Source organism: Mesoplodon densirostris, chromosome 4 (genome assembly GCF_025265405.1).
Source record: "Mesoplodon densirostris isolate mMesDen1 chromosome 4, mMesDen1 primary haplotype, whole genome shotgun sequence".
NCBI lineage: Eukaryota > Metazoa > Chordata > Mammalia > Artiodactyla > Ziphiidae > Mesoplodon > Mesoplodon densirostris.
The window spans coordinates 88,628,845-88,641,039 of NC_082664.1; positions in this window are offsets into that span (position 1 = coordinate 88,628,845).

The following is a 12,195-nucleotide window of genomic DNA, read 5'->3' on the forward strand; positions in this document are numbered from 1 at the left end:
TCTGGGATGGAATTCTAGCCAGAGCAGCTGTCAACAGGGAAAGCACCTAGCACACTGCCAGGCATATACATAGTAGGCATTCAATAGGAAGAAATTTTCTCTCTCTACCCCAGCCTCAGAATGACTTAAGCACAGCCCAACCATGATTCTCCAATTCTGTAAATACCTAATTCAATACCTGATATAGGCTAAGCTGAAGTGGAGCTTCCTACCAACGAATGTTCTCCCTATCAAAGCATGTCATCTCAGTATGTTACTTATGGGAACAAAAGGACAGACTCTTTGAAATGAAACTTTCCTGAAAAATCTAGAATCTATTGTTGCTATAACTAGAATATAATTAGGGTCCCCAGAATGTTTTATGAGTGGAGCAATAAATGGAATGGAGCACACAGAGACACATCCCACTTCTTAATCTTGAAATCATTTATAATTGACTCCTCTCTTCCCCCCGCCACCGATGCTGCAAAATACCAGTGACCAAATAAATTTAATCCTAAAAAAAACAGGTAAGGTCAATATTGACTACACTAGGTAGACAAAGTGAATTCATCTGCTCGATGTGAGAGGACACCAACAATCAGGTCCTGATGTGACAAATCTTGACCTTGATTGCCATAAAAATTCCCCAAAGTCAGTATATTTTTGCCCTTCTCTGTCCTGCTACTGCATTTCCCATCACCAAGCAAGACATAAATAAGCAGGCTTTCTTGCTCATGTGACAAACAACTGTATGTTTGTCAAAACTTATAAAACTATATACTAGGGCCTCCCTGGTGGCGCAGTGGTTGAGAGTCCGCCTGCCGATGCAGGGGATACGGGTTCGTGCCCCGGTCTGGGAGGATCCCATATGCCGCGGAGCGGCTGGGCCCGTGAGCCATGGCCGCTGGGCCTGCGCATCCGGAGCCTGTGCTCCGCAACGGGAGAGGCCACAACAGTGAGAGGCCCACATACCGCAAAAAGAAAAAAAAAAAAAAAAAAAAAAACTATATACTAAAAAGGGTAAATTAAACCTCAATAAGCATGACTAAAAATAAATAAATGAGCCTGAGCCATTCCCATTACTAAATAGAACAAGAGCTTTAAAGAAACCAAAACAAAACTGTGAATTCCTTGTTAAGCAGGATGATAATGAAATTAATCATTAAATTACCGAAAAAGATCAGAAAATGCAGGCAGGATGGTTACCCACTGAGGCTGTGACTGATTAGAGTTAGGTGAGCCAAAGTCCTTTATTGACTCTTAGACTGCAAAGGACCTTCAGCATATCTGCCTATCTACAGGTGCATCTTTACCTAGGCCACCTCCGAGAAATCTAATCTACCTCTAAAGCCCTCCAGAGGAGAAAATTCCGTCAGAAAATTCCATCAGACATGTTAACTCACTTTGAAGTTTAACAGACCTCACTGCCAGAAAATTTTCTTCTAATTATCTAACCTAAATTCTTTTTTTAAAATATCTTATTCGTTATCTCATTTTTTAAATTTGTATTACATTAGGATCCTCATTTTTTAATATTCATTTATTTATTTAGACTGCGCCGGGTCTTAGTTTTGGCACGTGGGCTTCTTAGTTGCAGCATGCATGCGGGATCTAGTTCTCCGACCAGGGATTGAACCCGGGCCCCCTGCATTGGGATCAGAGTCTTAGCCACTGGACCACCAGGGAAGTCCCACTCATATTGTCTTTAATTGGCAAGTTTAAAACCTGGACAAATTCTCCTAAGGCTGGGATCATCTCATCTGTTCTAATAATTCTACCAATCAAACAATGAACATAAATGCTACATACTTAGTTTGATAGTCTTTTTCTGAGGTCTCCTCACAGACTTCTCTAAGCAAAAGAACCCCAGATAGTTTAACCCTACCTCACAGACACTGTTCACCAATCTTTACATTTCCTCATGGTCTTCCTCTGGAAACTCATAGTTTTGAAGCTCAGTGACAGAGAACTTTACTGAGGATAAGTACTAAATTTAATGATAAATTATCACATATCCCTTTTAAGCTGCAATATTAAAGTATTACAAACTGACTTCTATCTAACATAGAATTTTTCTGACCCCTAGGCTGCCTTCTGTTGCACTTGGACCTAAACAATCATGCCCAGTCATATACCAATGATATAATTCATTATTAACATGTATTACATTTATACTATGTGGCAGGTATTGTGCTCTGGGGGTTTTTGTTGGTTTATTTATTTATTTATGGCTGCGTTGGGTCTTCGTTGCTGCACACCGGCTTTCTCTAGTTGCGGCAAGCAGGGGTTATTCTTCGTTGTGGTGCGCGGGCTTCTCATTGCGGTGGCCCCTCCTATTCTTTTTTTTATTATGGTAAAATATACATAACATGAAATTTTCCGCTTTAACCATTTTTAAATGTATAGTTTAGCGGCATTAAGTGCTTCTCTTGTTGCAGAGCACAGGCTCTAGGCGCGTGGCCTTCAGTAGTTGTGGCTTGAGGGCTCTCGAGTGCAGGCTCAGTGGTTGTGGCTCTCGGGCTTTGTTGCTCCGTGGCATGTGGGATCTGCCTGGACCAGGGCTCGAACCCGTGTCCCCTGCATTGGCAGGTGGATTCTCAACCACTGCGCCACCAAGGAAGTCCCTATTGTGCTCTGTTTTACATTCATTTTCTCACCTAAAAGCTTCATATCTCTTTGAGGGTTACAGACGAGGACACCAAGGCTTAGAGAGATGACGTAATTTGCATGATGTCTCAGAATCTGTGGGAACCCAGCCTGTCTAACTGCAGAGGTTTTATATATCCATGATTGAGAACAGTGACAAAGAAATGGCAAAATAGTTGATACAAAACTTTTTTTGTTCTAGAATGTATTTTTATTTGAATACTAAATATGGGTGTCCCTAGTGTTCTGGAAATTCATAGTAATTAAAATAATATGAAGAAAACAGAGGAGAAAAATGAAAAGTTGTCAATTCCACATCCTTATGAAGAAGTTAAGTCAACAAAGAGGTGATGACATGATTAAAATGTGAAAACAAATTGCCTAAGGTAGTCAATAATTGCCTATGATACTATATTAGCTTCTTTTTTTTTTTTTTTTGCGGTACTCGGGCCTCTCTCTGTTGTGGCCTCTCCCGTTGCGGAGCACAGGCTCCGGACGCGCAGGCTCAGTGGCCATGGTTCACAGGCCTAGCTGCTCCATGGCATGTGGGATCTTCCTGGACCGGGGCACGAACCCGTGTCCCCTGCATCGGCAGGCGGACTCTCAACGACTGCGCCTCTTAACACCAGGCTGATATGCTTACTAGGTACCTGCAACCCCTGCAGTGGAAGCAATCCTAACTGGTCCATACCTTACCTCTACAGAACGTCCTCCTGTTAATTTTAAGTAAACTTTTTATTTTGAAAAAAATTTCAGGGCAACAGAAAAGTTACAAAAATAGTATAATAAAAAAACAGTATAATGATCTCTCATAAACCCTTTCACCTAGATTCACATGTTGTTAACATTTTGCCACATGGCTCCTATTCTTTTTTTTTTTTTTTTTTTTTTTTTTTTTTGCGGTACACGGGCCTCTCACTGCTGTGGCCTCTCCCATTGCAGAGCACAGGCTCCAGACGTGCAGGCACAGAGGCCATGGCTCACGGAGCCCAGCCGCTCCGCGGCATGTGGGATCTTCCCGGACCAGGGCATGAACCCGTGTCCCCTGCATCGGCAGGCGGACTCTCAACCACTGCGCCACCAGGGAAGCCCCTCCTATTCTTTTTTTTATTGTGGTAAAATATACATAACATGAAATTTACCACTTTAACCTTTTTTTTTTTTTTTTTTTTTTTTTTTTTGCGGTACGAGGGCCTCTCACTGTTGTGGCCTCTCCCGTTGCGGAGCACAGGCTCTGGACGCGCAGGCTCAGTCCATGGCTCACGGGCCCAGCCGCTCCGCGGCATGTGGGATCTTCCCGGACCGGGGCACGAACCTGCGTCCCCTGCGTCGGCAGGCGGACTCTCAACCACTGCGCCACCAGGGAAGCCCACTTTAACCATTTTTAAATGTATAGTTTAGCGGCATTAAGTGCATTGACATGCAACCATCACCACCATCCATCTCCAGAACTTTTTTATCCTCCCAAACTAAAACTCTGTACCCATTCAACATTTATTTCCCCATTCCCCTCTCCCTCCAGCCCTTGGCAACCACCATTCCACTTTCTGTCTCCATGAATTTGACTACTCTGGGTACCTCACACAAATGGACTCCTACAATATTTGTCCTTTTGTGTCTGGCTTATTTCACTTAGCATAATATCCCCAAGGTATATCCATGTTGTAATTTTAATAGCATGTGTTAGAATTTCCTACGTTTTTAAGCCTGAATAATATTCCATTGTAGGTATATATCACATTTTGTTTATCATCCTTGTTCAGTTTAACCCACTTTTCAAACATTTCCAGAGCCCCAACTTTGCCACACCAAAATATAGAGAAGGCCCTGGAGGCACATTTGCAGAACCCCACCTGGGCAGCACACTGCCACCCCTTCCAGGTTGCTTAATTTTCCAGCCAACCAGTTAGCTGTAGGCCCTCTTATCAACCTGAGTCTCTCAAACACACAACACCAGGCACAATTGTGACTCCACCTTTCCAAATGTTTAATCCAAAGAGCTCAACTCCACCAGAAGCTGCCTACCTGGAAAGAGAGAGGTAGAAACAGAAGGTTGTGGTATGAGGGGGGAACAAAATGGAATCCTTGTCTATCTGAATACTGATGGGGCCTGCCATTTTACCTTCTCTGGCTCATTCCCTCTCCTTATAGAAGTATTCAAATCTCCACATCCTAGTAGCATCTCCCCTACACTCCACTTTTTTATCAAGCTCCAGGCCTTTCTTTTGTCGTTGCCCTCCAAATTCTGCTTTCTCCATACCAGTAACTCCATAATCCTTTGCAATCTAGCTTTAACCTCCATAAATCTAGTGCCTAGAACAAAGCAGTTACTCTAAAAATGTTTGTTAATAACTGATTCTGAAAATTTCTTGTCAAGTCATCTTATTAGCTTTGACCTCTATCATGTTTGATAGTGTTGCTGATTCCCTCCTCTTTAAAATTCTCATCCTGTAAACAAGCTAAGTGCCCATGAACAGATGAATGGATGAAAATAAGATGTGATATATATATATATATATATATATATATATGAATACTACTCAACCATTAAAAAGAAGATGAAATCTTGCCGTTTGTGACAACAGGATGGACCTTGAGGGTATTATGCTAAATGAAGTTAAGTCAGATGGAGAGAGACATATACCATATGATTTCACCCATGTGTGTGTGGAACAAACAAACAAACAAACAAATAAATGAACAAGCCAAACAAAAACAAACACATAGATAAAGAGAACAGAGTAGGGGTTACCAAAGGGGAAGGGGTTGGGGAAAGACAAAGTGGCTAAGGGGGTCAACTGTATGGTGACAGATGGAAACTAAACTTTTGGTGGTGAGCACTCGGTAGGGTACACAGAAGTAGAAATATAATGTTGTACACATGAAACTTATGTTGTAAACCAATGTTACCTCAATAAAAATATAAATTTAAAAACAATAAATTTAAAAAATAAAATAAAATTCTCATCCTATGACTCCAGAGTTCCTGGTTGTCCTCCCTGTCAGTTATTCTTTCCAATCCCTAATTTCCTGGAGGCCAGTACTTACTACAGAATAAGAATCAAGAGTGTTCCCAACATGCTACAACATGGATGAACCTTGAAAACGTGCTAAATGAAATAAGCCAGATACAAAAGGACACATATTGTATGATTCCATTTATATTCCATTTATATACCTGGAATAGGCAAATCTACAGAGACAGAAAGTAGAACAGTGGTTTCCAAAGGCTGGAGGAAGGGAGGAATATGGAGTTATTGTTTAATAAGCACAGAGTTTCAGTTTGGAAAGATGTAAAAGTTCTGGAGCGGGATGGTGGTGATGGCTGCACAACAGTGTGAATGTACTTAATGCCACTGAACTGTACACTTTAAAATGTTTAAAACGGTAAAGTTTATGTTATGTGTATTTTACTATAATAAAAAAGTTTTTCAACGAGACAAAACTAAATTTTAATAAAGATGCATACCTAAATCATAAAAAAATAATAAAGAAATTACATGATGCAATAAAAGTCAGGCCTAGGGTCTTCCCTGGTGGTCCAGTGGGTAAGACTCTGCACACCCAATGCAGGGGGCCCAGCTTCCATCCCTGGTCGGGGAACTAGATCCCACATGCATGCCACAAGTAAGAGTTCACGAGCCGCAACTAAGATCCGGCACAGCCAAAATAAATAAATGATAAATAAATAAATATATATATATATTTTTTAAGTCAGGCCTAGTGGTTAACTTTAGAGGGTATAAAGAGGTTGTAATTCTTTTTTTTTTTTTTTTTTTTTTTTTTGCGGTACGCGGGCCTCTCACTGTTGTGGCCTCTCCCGCTGCGGAGCACAGGCTCCGGACGCACAGGCTCAGCGGCCATGGCTCACAGGCCCAGCCGCTCCGCGGCATGTGGGATCTTCCCGGACCGGGGCACGAACCCGTGTCCCCTGCATCGGCAGGTGGACTCTCAACCACTGTGCCACCAGGGAAGCCCCCGAAGAGGTTGTAATTCTTTAGGAGCCAAGTGGGGTGCTTGGAAATTCTATTTTCTTACTAGAGGCATTACACACGTGTACTACAGTTAAGTCTCCTACATATGAACCTTCAAGCTGCAAGCTTTCAAAGATGCGAATGTGCATCTGGTTCCAGCAAGGAACCAGAAACTGTGCCAACAACATCATGCATGAGTGAAATTGCAACTTGCCCTCCGTTTCCTATTGCTGACAATTCTTCAGCTCTACCATCTTCCACCTCCTCTCCCTCCACTAGTCAGTAACTCTTCTTGCTTCACTCGATGCCAGTCCCTGTTTGGCAGCTGGTGTACTGTACTTTTCAAGGTACTATACTGTAAGATTAAAAATGTTTTCTTTATTTTTTTTTTTTTTTTTTTTTTTTTCTTTTTGCGGTATGTGGGCCTCTCACTGTTGTGGCCTCTCCCGTTGCGGAACACAGGCTCCGGATGCGCAGGCCCAGCGGCCATGGCTCACGGGCCCAGCCGCTCCGCGGCATATGGGATCCTCCCAGACCGGGGCACGAACCCGTATCCCCTGCATCGGCAGGCGGACTCTTAACCACTGCGCCACCAGGGAGGCCCTTCTTTATTTTTTGTTTGTTTTTTATGTATTATTTCTGTGAAAAGTATTATAAACCTATTACAGGACTTCCCTGGTGGCACAGTGGTTAGGAATCCGCCTGCCAATTCAGGGGACACGGGTTCGAGCCCTGGACCGGGAAGATCCCACATGCTGCAGAGCAACTAAGCCCGTGTGCCACAACTATTGAAGCCCGTGAGCCTGGAGCCCGTGCTCCATATCAGGAGAGGCCACCACAATGAGAAGCCTGCGCACCACAGCAAAAAGGGGGCCCTGCTCCCTGCAACTAGAGAAAGCATGCGTGCAGAACAAAGACCCAACTCAGCCAAAAATAAATAAATAAATAAATAAATTTTTTTAAAAAACCCTATTACAGTACAGTACTATATAGCCAATTGTGTTAGTTGGGTACCTAGGATAACTTTGTTGGACTTATGAACAAATTGGACTTAACGAACGTGCTCTCGGAATGGAACTTGTTCATCTGTAGGGGACTTACTGTATTTATAATTCATACATCTGTACATTTATGTTTCCTTCACTTTTTAATGTGTTAAAATAAAGATGATTTAAAATAAATAAATATCATTGATACTAAAACTAGTACTGTGCTGGAAAAGGGGGTATTTATATTGTCTCAAACTATCTCCCTAAAATGTACTGAATTATTACAAACAGAAAGTAGTAAATTTGCAGTGAAAAAATCTGGTAACTTAATGAAGTGATCCCAGTTAACATCACTAGTAATGGGACAAAATATCATCACGTGTCACTTGATATGATACACTGAGAAGGAAACAACATCACTTTAATTGTATTCCTGCCCAAAATTCATAATCTGAATCTGATCATGAGGAAACATCAGATAAGCCCAAATTGGTGGAAGCTCTGCAAATAAGTAGCCCATATTCTTCAAAGAGAGATATACAAATAACTATAAGACAAGATACAATAAAAGTGCTGTAGGAGTGCAAAGAAGAAATCAAAAGAAAGAATTTTAATCATGTGGTTATAATGAATATTATTGAGCATTTACTGTGTTCTAAGCTCTGTCTAGTCTCACTCCTTTCTGATCTCATCCGGTCTCATTGCTGTAACTACCATTTATATACCAATGACTCCCAACTTTATATATCTAGCCCTGACCTCTCTCCCAAATCCTGAACTTATATACCTAACAGCCTATTCAATATCTCCCTTTGGATGTCCAATTGACATCTTAAACTCGACATGTTTAAAACTGAACTCATTCTATCAAATCTGCTCTACTTGCAGCCTTCCCCATCTCAGTTGATGGCAACTTCATCCCTCCTGCTGTTTATAACAAAAAGCTTGGAGACATTCTTTTTTAATAGAAAGGAAAAAATAACCCAGGTACTTATCATCCAACTTCAACAATTATCAACAAATGTCCAATCTTTTTTAAAAATTTATTTTATTAAAGTATAGTTGATTTACAATGTGGTGTTAATTTCTACTGTACAGCAAAGTGATTCAGCTATACATATGCATACATTCTTTTTCATATTTTCATTATGATTTAATCACAGAACATTAAATATAGTTCCCTCTGCTATACAGTAGGACCTTGTTGTTTATCTGTTCTACATACGATAGTTTGCACCTACTAATGCTAAACTCCCAATCTATCCCTCCCCCTTCCCCTCTTCCCTTGGCAACCACAAGTCTGTTCTGTGTCTGAGTCTGATTCTGTTTCTTAGATAAGTTAATTTGTGTCATAGTTTAGATTCCACATATAAGTGATATAATATGGTATTTGTCTTTCTCTCTCTGACTTACTTCACTTAATATAATAACCTCTAGGTCCATCTATGTTGCTGCAAATGGCATTATTTCATTCTTTTTTTATGGCTGAGTAGTATTCCATTGTGTGTGTGTGTGTGTGTGTGTGTGTGTGTGTGTATAACACAATTTCTTTATCCATTCATCTGCCGATGGACAGTTAGGTTGCTTCCATGTCTTGCCTATTGTAAATACTGCAGCAGTGAACATTGGGGTGCATGCATCTTTTCAAATTACAGTTTTGTCTGGATATATGCCCAAAAGTGGGATTGCAGGACCATATGGCAACTCTATTTTTAGTTTTTTGAGGAACCTCCATACTGTTTTTCATAGTGGCTACACCACTTTATGTTCCCACCAACAGTGTAGGAGGGTTCCTTTTCTCCACACCCTCTCCAGCAATAAATGACCAATCTTGTTTCAACTATATACCCACCCACTTCCCCCCAACTGATTATTTCTAAGAAAATCCCAGACGTCATATCATTTCATCCATAAATACTTGTTTGTGTGTTAAATATAAAGAATCTTTTAAACATAATATCATTAACACACCCAAGGAAAATTAACAGTAATTTTTTAATGTTATCAAATATATAGTGTTCAAGTTTCTGCAATTGTCTCATAATTTTTTTTTTTTTTTACAATTCCAAACAAAGTTTACACATTGCATTTGGATGATACTTACCTTAGGCCTCTTTTAATCTGTAAGTCTTCCTCTTTTTTATTTCCTGCAATTTATTTATTTGTCGAGGAAATCACATCATTTGTTCTGTAAAATTTCCAACTTTGTGGATTTTTCTGATTGCATCCCTGTTGTGTCATTTAAAGTATTTTCCGGACTTCCCTGGTGGTGCAGTGGGTAAGAGTCTGCCTGCCAGTGCAGGGGACATGGGTTCGATCCCTGGTCTGCGAGGATCCCACATGCCGCGGAGCAACTGAGCCTGCACGCCACAGCTGCTGAAGCCCGCATGCCCTAGAGCCCATGTTTCACAACAAGAGGAGCCACCGCAAGGAGAAGCCCCGCGCACCGCAAAGAAGAGTAGCCACCGCTCGCCACAACTGGAGAAAGCCCAAGAGCAGCAAGGAAGACCCTATGCAGCCAAAAATAAATAAATAAATAAAATTAAAATATAAATAAATAAATAAAGTACTTTCTTTTTTATTTTTTATAAATGAACAGATAGGTATATTTGTTCAGATTTATGTTCCTTTTTTTGGCAAGAATAACTGGTATCATAAACTTCCTATTGCATCTCATCAGGAGGCATATAACATCTGGTTTAATGTATTTTTGTTCTGTTACAATTGATTAATAGGTTTAAATATTACCATCTTTTTACTTGACAGCTTAGCAGTCACTGGTAATCATTTTCTAGCTGCATTATTTCATGAGGGGCTGTAAAAAAGTGATATTCTAATTTTAGAACACTATCTTTATTCATTAGCTGGAATTCTATAAATAAGAACTTTCCCTTCATCAAATATTTGATTACCTAAGGAATGGCAGGATAAATGTTTGATTCTTTCCTTTGATTTACTAGTTTTCAAAATAATGAGTTGAGGTTCTCATGTAATACAGAATAGTTCTCTAAATAATGAACTTCTCCAGCATACTGGATGACTTATGAGACTTTTGTTTTTAGTATCACTATGAACTATGGGTTTTAACACATTTGGTGTACTTCAACCCACTGCAATTATTCTTCATTTTGAAATGCATATTGTCCCTTGGGACTTCCCTGGTGGCGCAGTGGCTAAGAATCCACCTGCCAATGCAGGGGACACGCGTTCGATCCCTGATTCAGGAAGATTCCCACATGCCGTGGAGCAACTAAGCCTGCGAGCCACAACTACTGAATCTGGCGTGCTCTAGGGCCTGTGGGCCACAACTGCTGAGCCCACGTGCTGCAACTACTGGAGCCCATGCACCTAGAGCCTGTGCTCCATGCTCTGTGCTCCACAACAAAAGAAGCCACCGCAATGAGAAGCCCACGCACCGCAATGAAGAGTAGCCCCTGCTTGCTGCAGCTAGAGAAAGCCCATGCGCAGCAAAGAAGACCCAACGCAGCTAAAAATAAATAAATAAATAAAATAAAAATTAAGAGGACCCAAGTACGTTTTAAAAAAAGAAAAAAGCATATTGTCCCATCTTTGGGCTGTGGAAGTCCTTTCAGATTAGCCCCAGATTTCTCTTGACATGATTCCAGTAGTCTTGGATAGCTTCCTTGCTTTCTGATATAACAAGATGTTCCAGGTTCATCTTGTTTATTTCCGGCCTCAGATCTAGAATCAGATGTTTCTCTAAGAAGTCTTGGTTCATTTAGTAGTAAATGGCATTTAAAGACCACAATTTGGATGGTTGGATGCTTGTTGCTACTGAGTTGGTCATTGTTTGTCTTTTTCTAACTAAATGTAGGATTTCAGGGATTTTATCCAAGTTTCTTGATTTTATATTTGTATCTCTTTCTAGTATAATCAACATCTTGGTTCCTGATAACATTAGCACAATTTATTTTCTTTATTCTATTACATATATAAAACCATTTCTGAAAAAACCCAATATTACTAATAAGGTGGCTAATGAAAACAGTTTAACATTTTTTGCAGTTCATTTCTTTCCTTTGGGGATATCCCATAAAAATGTATGATTGGGCTTCCTGGTGGCACAGTGGTTGGGAGTCCGCCTGCCGATGCAGGGGACGCGGGTTTGAGCCCTGGTCCGGGAGGATCCCACATGCCGCAGAGCAGCTAGGCCCGTGCGCCACAACTACTGAGGCCCGCACGCCTGGAGCCCGTGCTCCGCAACGAGAGAGGCCACCGCAATGTGAGGCCCGCGCACCCCAAGGAAGAGTGGCCCCTGCTTGCCGCAACTAGAGAAAAGCCTGAGCACAGCAACAAAGACCCAAAGCAGCCAAAAATAAATAAATAATAAAAATAAATAAATTTTTTTAAAAAGTATGATTAAGACGTATGTTACAACATGGATGAATCTTGAGGACATTATGCTAGGTGAAATAAGACAGTTACAAAAAGACAAATACTGTGTGATTCCACTTATATAAGGTATTTAGAGTAGTCAAAATCATAGAGAAAGTTGAATGGTGGTTACCATTCAGGGGGGGAATTGGGAGTTATTGTTTAATGAGTATAGAGTTTCAGTTTTATAAGATAAAAAGAAGTATGGT